Below are 7,962 nucleotides of genomic sequence, written 5' to 3'. Positions count from 1 at the left end.
CATTTGGATCTGGCTTCTTGCATTCAAATTTTTATCTGTGAGATCCATTTCTGTTGTATGGAGCTGCTGTTTGTTGATTTTTAATGATGCATTGTATTCCATTCTGTTAATAAAATGCAGTTTATGTATCCATCCTGCTGCTAAGGGGAATTTGGGTTGTTTCTACCTTTTGATTAGTAAACAGAATGATATATCTCTGGCATGTAGATCAATTTGTCAGTTTTTACCTTTATGTTTAGTGCTTATTTTTGAACGTCCTGTTAATTAAATCTTGGCCTATCGCCAGACCAGAAGATATTCACCTGTATTCACTTCTGGAATTTAATTATTTTGCATTTTACCTATTGATTTCTGTTGTGATTGAATTTTGTTTGTGAGGTGAGGTGAACACCAAGCTTTATTTTCTTCCACAAGGTCATGCAATTGATCTAGCACCATTTATTGAAAAGGACAATTCTTTCCCAATGTTTTATAATACCATTTATTTTTTTCCACTTTAAATCATGTCCTGGGCTTCATCTAAACTCTCTTTTGAGTTCCACTGGCTTACTTCTCTGTTTTAGGACTCCAAATCCTACTTTATCAAAACTTTGGATATGCAATAAAGTGGATCTTCCTTGTCTTTTATTTGCCCCACGTCTATCCTTGGCCTTCCAAGTTTCATATAAGTTAAAATCACTTGTCAAGTTCAACAATAAGAAAGTAATAAAGTTTGGAATGCTGTCATTACATTGAATATATAGAGTAACTTGTACTGAACTGTATTTAGTTTTTAGGTTTGTGTTGATCTGAAAAGTTTGTGTTAAAGTTTTATTCTCTGTAGTAGTCAATGAAACATTGGTACTGAATTGTATTTAGTTTTTAGGTTTGTGATGATCTGAAAAGTTTGTGTTAAAGTTTTATTCTCTGTAGTAATCAATGAAACATTGGTATTACTTACTCATTTATTTATGCAGAATAGTTGCCTTAATCCAAAGTTTCCTTTGAGGGAGAATTTAAAATTAGGGCTGTTTCTTTTGTAGTTACAGGAATATTAGATTTCAAATTTTCTTCATGTAGTTTTGATTAGCTGTATTTTTCTAGAAGTTTGTTGGTACATGACCTATTTTTTTTAAATTATTGGTAGGAAGTTATTCATATTTTTTCATTATTAAAGCATGTGTGATAGGTAGTAATGCATCTTTTAAATATTTTGATTTTAGTTTTATTTTTCTCAATTGTATTAGTCTTTGAAAAATCAGTTTAATTGACTTGCCCATTCTTTTTTTGTTCTCAATATCATTAACTGCCATCTTTATCTTTTATTTTCTTCAATTTTTTTCAGTTTACTTTCTTTTTCTATAAAGTAGATACCTGACTTCATTATTTATTTTTTTCTAACGTATGAATTTAAAGCTCAAATTTTCTTCCAAGTCTGGATTATTTCAGTTTTTAAATTATTTAGTGCAAAATTTAAAAAAAACAAACATATAAATAAACCAGGAAAAAGCAGTCAACCATAGTATCTATTTTAAAAAAGAAAAACAATTAACTCTTTGGCAAAGTGCTGATAAAAAATAGGAAACCCAAATGAACAACATTATAAATTGTGAAGTTATTTTTTTAATGAACATATTTTTATATATAAATTTTAAACTAGTAAATTTGAAAGTAGAGATGTAAAGGACAACTTTAGATAGATATAAATGCCAAAACTGACTGAAGAGTTGCGAAGTTGATAACTTCAATACTATATAAGGCTGAAATACAGACAATAAAAGGAAATAAAAAGTTAAAATAAATTCACTACAACTGTTTGAAAAGCAATTGTTGAGATATGCAGAGTAAATTGTCAGAAAACTCAATGAGACAAAAGCAAAATGCTATTAATTTTTTAGAGAATGAAGCCCATCTATAAGAATTCCTGTGAGGGGGTACCTGGGTGGCTCAGTGGGTTAAAGCCTCTGCCTTCAGCTCAGGTATTGATCCCAGGGCCCTGGGATTGAGCCCCGGCACATCGGCACATCGGGCTCTCTGCTCAGCAAGGAGCCTGCTTATCCCCTTCTCTCTCTGCCTGCCTCCCTGCCTACTTGCGATCTCTTTGTCAAATAAATAAATAAAATCTTAAAAAAAGAAAAGAATTTCTGTGAGTATGTAGTTTTTTTAAAATATCCACATTAAATTTGTAGTAACATTTTGCATTTATGGTGTGCTCCAGAACCGCAAGTTCACATGCTTGAAACTGAACTAGTTCAATTATCGAGCAGTATTTATTTGACAGTTTTTAGGAGAAGTCTTCCCGGGAGCCCACACGCACAGAGAAGCATATTGATTTCGTAGGTTTAATAGGCAGTAGAAGAAGTGACAGGAATTTATTTATGGAACTCTTGGAGGGAGGCAGCCTAGCCCTAGACAGGACTCAATGCTGTCAACCAGAGTAGACAGATTATCACTCCATGTTTAACAAATGACCATGCAGACTAAAGGCAAACATGCCCTGAAGGTGAGGGGCCTGACCAAGAAGAATTTACTATAGACTACGAATACTTTGCTTCTGTTTTCACAGATGTCAAAAACATGGACGCTGTTTAAATAATTATTAAAAGTTCCTTTCTCCTTAAGAGTAATAACCAACTTACGGGTGCCTGGGTGGCTCAGTTGGTTAAAGCCTCTGCCTTTGGCTCAGGTCATGATCCCAGGATCCTGGGATCAAGCCGCACATCAGGCTCTCTGCTCAGCAGGGAGCCTGCCTCCCCACCCCCGCCACCCCCAACGCTGCCTGCCTCTCTGCCTACTTGTGATCTCTGTCAAATAAATAAATAAAATCTTTTAAAAAAATTTCAAGAGTAATAACCAACCTAAAATTAAAATTAGCTTTAAACTTTAAAAATGATTACTTGGGGGAGGGAGTGTAAAAGGAAAGCCTGTTCTTTTTTTAATGCTTTTTTTTCTCCCCCTGAAGAAAAATAATACCCCAAGCAAAAAACAGCATTTTTTTTTTTTTTTAAATTCTGAGAGATAGTAACTCTACTGGATCTTATAATCAGGTTTCTTTCTGTCATGCAGTTTTAATGAGTGAGTCACTGAAACAGAGGTCTTTGGTATACCTTGTTGAGTTGAAATAATTAGGTATTCTGGGAATACAATCATAGAAGGAAGAATCAACTTTTCTGGAAAGTCATAATGCAAATTTCCACCAATTATGCACATTCTCCCTGGCTTGACTCTACAACTCCAAAGTCACGTTCTTAGATTATTTCAAGTTTCCAGTACTCATGGACACTGTGTTCTGTCACGGCAAATACAACAGAAAGAAAGTGTGTCTTCTATGAATATGTATAGTAGAAATTAGCAATAAATGCCCCTTAAGCAAATTGAAAAACGTTTTCCCCAGGTGATCTGAATTTTTTTTTAAAGATTTTATTTATTTATTTGACAGACAAGATCACAAGTAGGGAGAGAGGCAGAGAGAGAAGGGGAAGCAGACTCTCCGCTGAGCAGAGAGCCCAATGTGGGGCTCGATCCAAGACCCTGAGATCATGACCTGAGCTGAAGGCAGAGGCTTAAACCACTCAGCCACCCAGCCCCCCCCATCCAAATATTTTTAAATGTTTTTACACATTCCATCAAACATTGGTTCTCTAGAATATAGAGCAACTACATCACCATGAACTTATGTATTTTTTCCAGATATTAATAAGATAGGTTTGGATTTAAAAACTTAGTCCTGTGGTTAATAGGAAACAAAGGTAGAAATAATCCATTCCAAATACTGCCTCCTCACCTCACGGATGTTTAAAAGAGAAGAGGCAAGAACTTAGGTATGGACAGCTCCAAATCATTAATAAATTAGACCAGGGACCTTCAAATGTTTTTTGTTGCTGCTGCTGTTGTCCTTTCTTGAGCTGGAAAGCTCTTAATTCAAAGAAATCTTTAGTGGGGATCCACCACATAACAAAGAAAGCAGAGCTGCGCTGAATAAAGCAGGTCTGGGTCACCCTGCCTGCTTTAGGCAGCTAAGATCCTGCACTATACTCACTTAGAAGTCCCTTTCTAAATTAGATGGAGTCCCATAGATTGTTCACAAAAGGCTCTTTCTGATCCATCTATCTATCCATCTTATCCATAAGGTAAGATAGATCCATCTTATCTATCTTTCTGAAAAGATAACAACTTTTCCATTAACCTTTATTGCTAGTACAAATAATGACAGTTTCTTTGGTTATGATGATACACTTGTTAAAACACAAATGTCCTTGCAGGGGTAATTAATTCAATTCATTATCACTAAAATAAATTACTTTTCACAACCTTTCCTTAAGGCAAGAAAATAGATAAAACATACTCTACCCTGAAATATTATAAGAGAAACTTCAACTATTTAAATCAAACTTCTGCTTCATCAATTTTCTGTAAGATGCAGGTCAGTTGTATTTTAATATGATTTTAATTAAATTTTATTAATAACAGGTACAGAATCCTGGATTTGGAAGCTCCAAAGAATGAGGAAGTGGTCAGAGATTAAGACACGCTGGCTAAGAGAAAAGGAGTCAGGATGACAAATCTCAAGGGTAGCCGGCAAATCTTGGCATTTGGAAAGTTGTCCATCAGTTAAGAAGCTGGTGGGGAAACAATTCTCTCTCAGCAGGTCTTTGTGATTCTACATATCTTGTGAAGAGCTGCTGACAGCTTTTGTTCTCAATTATCACTTCCAAGTGTCGTATGGAAAACAGCCTTAGAAGAAAGAGACAGTGTCCTTTCCAGGGTGGATGCAGATACATTTCTCTGCTAGGTTATTCAAGATAATGTCTCCTTTTGGGGAAAAGGTAAAGCAGGTTTGCCAGCTCTCCCTTCCTAACTATCTTGTGTTTCCTGCTAGGCCAGGAGTAATATGGTTCTTTGTCTCTGGCCCAGGAGTCTTGTATGTTCTGCCACCATCTATAAACTTATGGCAGGTTAAACTGTTAGCATCTAGTGTAAAATCTCACCCCCTTCTACAATGTTCACAGCAGTGTGTTATACAGAAAAGGTCATGAACAGACAATATTGACCCCAGTAAGTAGTACAATGGGGCCTCTACTGGCCAAGAATTAACATGAAAATTCTACTAAAGCAGGGTTGAACAGAAGAAAAAAATTAGCTCTCACAAGTTACTGGAAAAGATAAAAGACAAGCAACTGTTCACAAAAAGGGGTTCCTTGTGTCTTGGACATGATTATTAGCCTTGAGACCTTCAGGCCTAATTTTGTTGTGCTCCTTAGTCCCATTTCTGTAGGTTATCACAAAGAAACCCAAATCCAGAACATACTGCCTCTGTTCTAATACCTATATGGTTCTCCTGTCTCCCCGTCCCTCCCCACACAAAGTCCTTATCCTACTTCCTGATTTTTATTTTTCCCCAGCATTCATGACCATATTACTATATTGTGCATGTTTTGTAGGACTTCCTTGAACTCAAACAAGTTCTGTTTGTTTGAGTTCTCCCACTAGAATCTAAGCTCCAAAATGGTAGAGAATTTTGTCTGTTCTGTTCACTTAATTAATCTTTATTTCTGGAATAGAGTCTAGCATTGCATAAGTAATAAATAAACATTTATCAGGATGAATTAGTTAGTAGGTAAACAAAGGAAAAAGAATGGGGGATTGTGGTTAAACATTTCCATTTTTTTCAAGACTTTCATTTCCTTTGAGCCTTCCCTCCCAGACCCAGTTCTTAAAGCATGGCTTTAATCTGGACCCTTAAATGGCTAATATGGCTGGTTTTCAAATTTATCTAAATAGAAAAATACATCCAGCTTTAAAAGGAAAGCATAAATATGGAATGCTTAATTGGGGTGTACAAATTTGAAGCTGGTGATCAGACAACCTTGGCTGGATGACAGTGCATAGAAAGAAAAAATGACTCAGCCATCAGAGAGGATGAGTACCCAACTTTTGCATCAACATGGATGGGACTGGAGGAGATTATGCTGAGTGAAATAAGTCAAGCAGAGAAGGTCAATTATCATATGGTTTCACTTGTGGAACATAAGGAATAACATGGAGGACATTAGGAGAAGGAAAGGAAAAGTGTATTGGGGGAATTGGAGGAGGGGATGAACCATGAGAAACTGTGGACTCTGAGAAACAAACTGAGGGTTTTAGAGGGGAGAAGGGTGGGGAGAGGGGTGAGATTGGTGGCAGATATTAAGGAGAGCACATATTGCATGGGGTGCTGGGTGTTATACATAAACAATTAATCTGGGAACACTATCAAAAACTAATGATGTTTTTTAATGGTTAATAACATAATACAATTTAAAAAAAGAAAAAAATGTGTTTCACACCTGTCTGAAATGGAAGAAATTTATGAGGGATTAATATTAGCCAATTGTCATTTTTCCCCCCATAAATAAAACTACATCTTTGTTAGCAGGTGATTGTTTAGTCTTTGTCCACACAGTCCAATTGCATTTAGTAACTGATTAATACACACACACACACACACACGTGTATATATGTATAAATATGTATTTTTTAAAGATTTTATTTATTTGACAGACAAAGATCACAAGTAGGCAGAGAAGCAGGCAGAGAGAGAGGAGGAAGCAGGCTCCCCACTAAGCAGAGAACCCGATGCGGGGCTTGATCCCAGGACCCTGGGGTCATGACCTGAGTTGGAGGCAGAGGCTTTAACCCACTGAGCCACCCAGGTGCCCCTAAATATGTATTTTTTTAAGGTTTACTTGTTTTAGGGAGAGGAAGTTCAAGGGGGGAGGGGCAAAGGGAGCGCCCGTTAAGAGAGATAATCTGAAGCAGACTCCTTGCTGAGCAAGGAGCCAGATGCTGGGTTCAATCTCGTGGCCCTGAGATCATGACCTGAGCCAAAACTAAGAGTCAGATGCTTGACCACCTGTGCCACACAGAACCCCTATAAATATGTATTTTTAAAATATGAATACTGGTTTTTTTTCAATGATAAGAACAAAACAAAAAAAATAAACAACTTGGATGTAATTACTCTAGGACCACTCTGTGAAATTAGAGGAACAAGAATTTTAGAATTAGTTTTTTTTAATGCATAGGAAGAAATATGACATGACCTATTATGCATAAGTATTGTATTTTTGGTTGTTATGAAACTTTAAGATATGTTCCTGAAATTTACTGTTCTAAGAATAAATTTTTTTTCAAAAAGTAATATTCACATTATGACATGTAACTTAATTTTGACTGTCAGACTGTTCAAGTTGGATTTTTAAACCTCAATACCAATTGTTATACTGTACTCAAATATTAGTTTAATATTTCTTTTTTTTTTAAGTTTTTTTTTTTATTTGACAGAGAGATCACAGGTAGAGAGGCAGGCAGAGAGAGAGAGAGAAAAAAAGACGGGGAAGCATGCTCCCTGCTGAGCAGAGCCCAATGTGGGGCTCAATCCCAGGACCCTGAGATCATGACCTGAGCCGAAGGCAGAGGCTTAACGCACTGAGCCACCCAGGCACCCCTAGTTTAATATTTCTAAGTAGATTTGTAGCTAGACACATCATAAGAGACTACTTATAATTGTTAACGATTAACTAAGAATACACAGAGAATTAAATCCTAACAGAGGCTCAGGAAGAACTCATTAGAATATTCTTCATTTACTTTTATTCTGTAAGAGACAACTTAACAAAAAACACCTGCCAGTAATGACCTACCCTATTCAACCACCTGGGTCATGACCTGGGTCATGATCCCAGGGTCCTGGGATGGAGCCCGCGTTTGGCTCTCTGCTCAGCAGGGAGCCTGCTTCCTCCTCTCTCTGACTGCTTCTCTGCCTACTTGTGATCTTTGTCAAATAAATAAATAAATAAAATCTTAAAAAAAGAAAAACATAAAGCTATGGTTGCACAGTTTTTTATTTTTGGAGCCAACAATTAATGGTGAAAATAATAGTCCAGATTGGTGGTTTGAACTCTGCATCACAAGTTGCACATCAAGTATGCAGTTTTGCTGATA

This window comes from Martes martes (genome assembly GCF_963455335.1).
Source record: "Martes martes genome assembly, chromosome: 9".
Lineage (NCBI taxonomy): Eukaryota > Metazoa > Chordata > Mammalia > Carnivora > Mustelidae > Martes > Martes martes.
Note: the sequence above shows the minus strand (reverse complement) of the source record.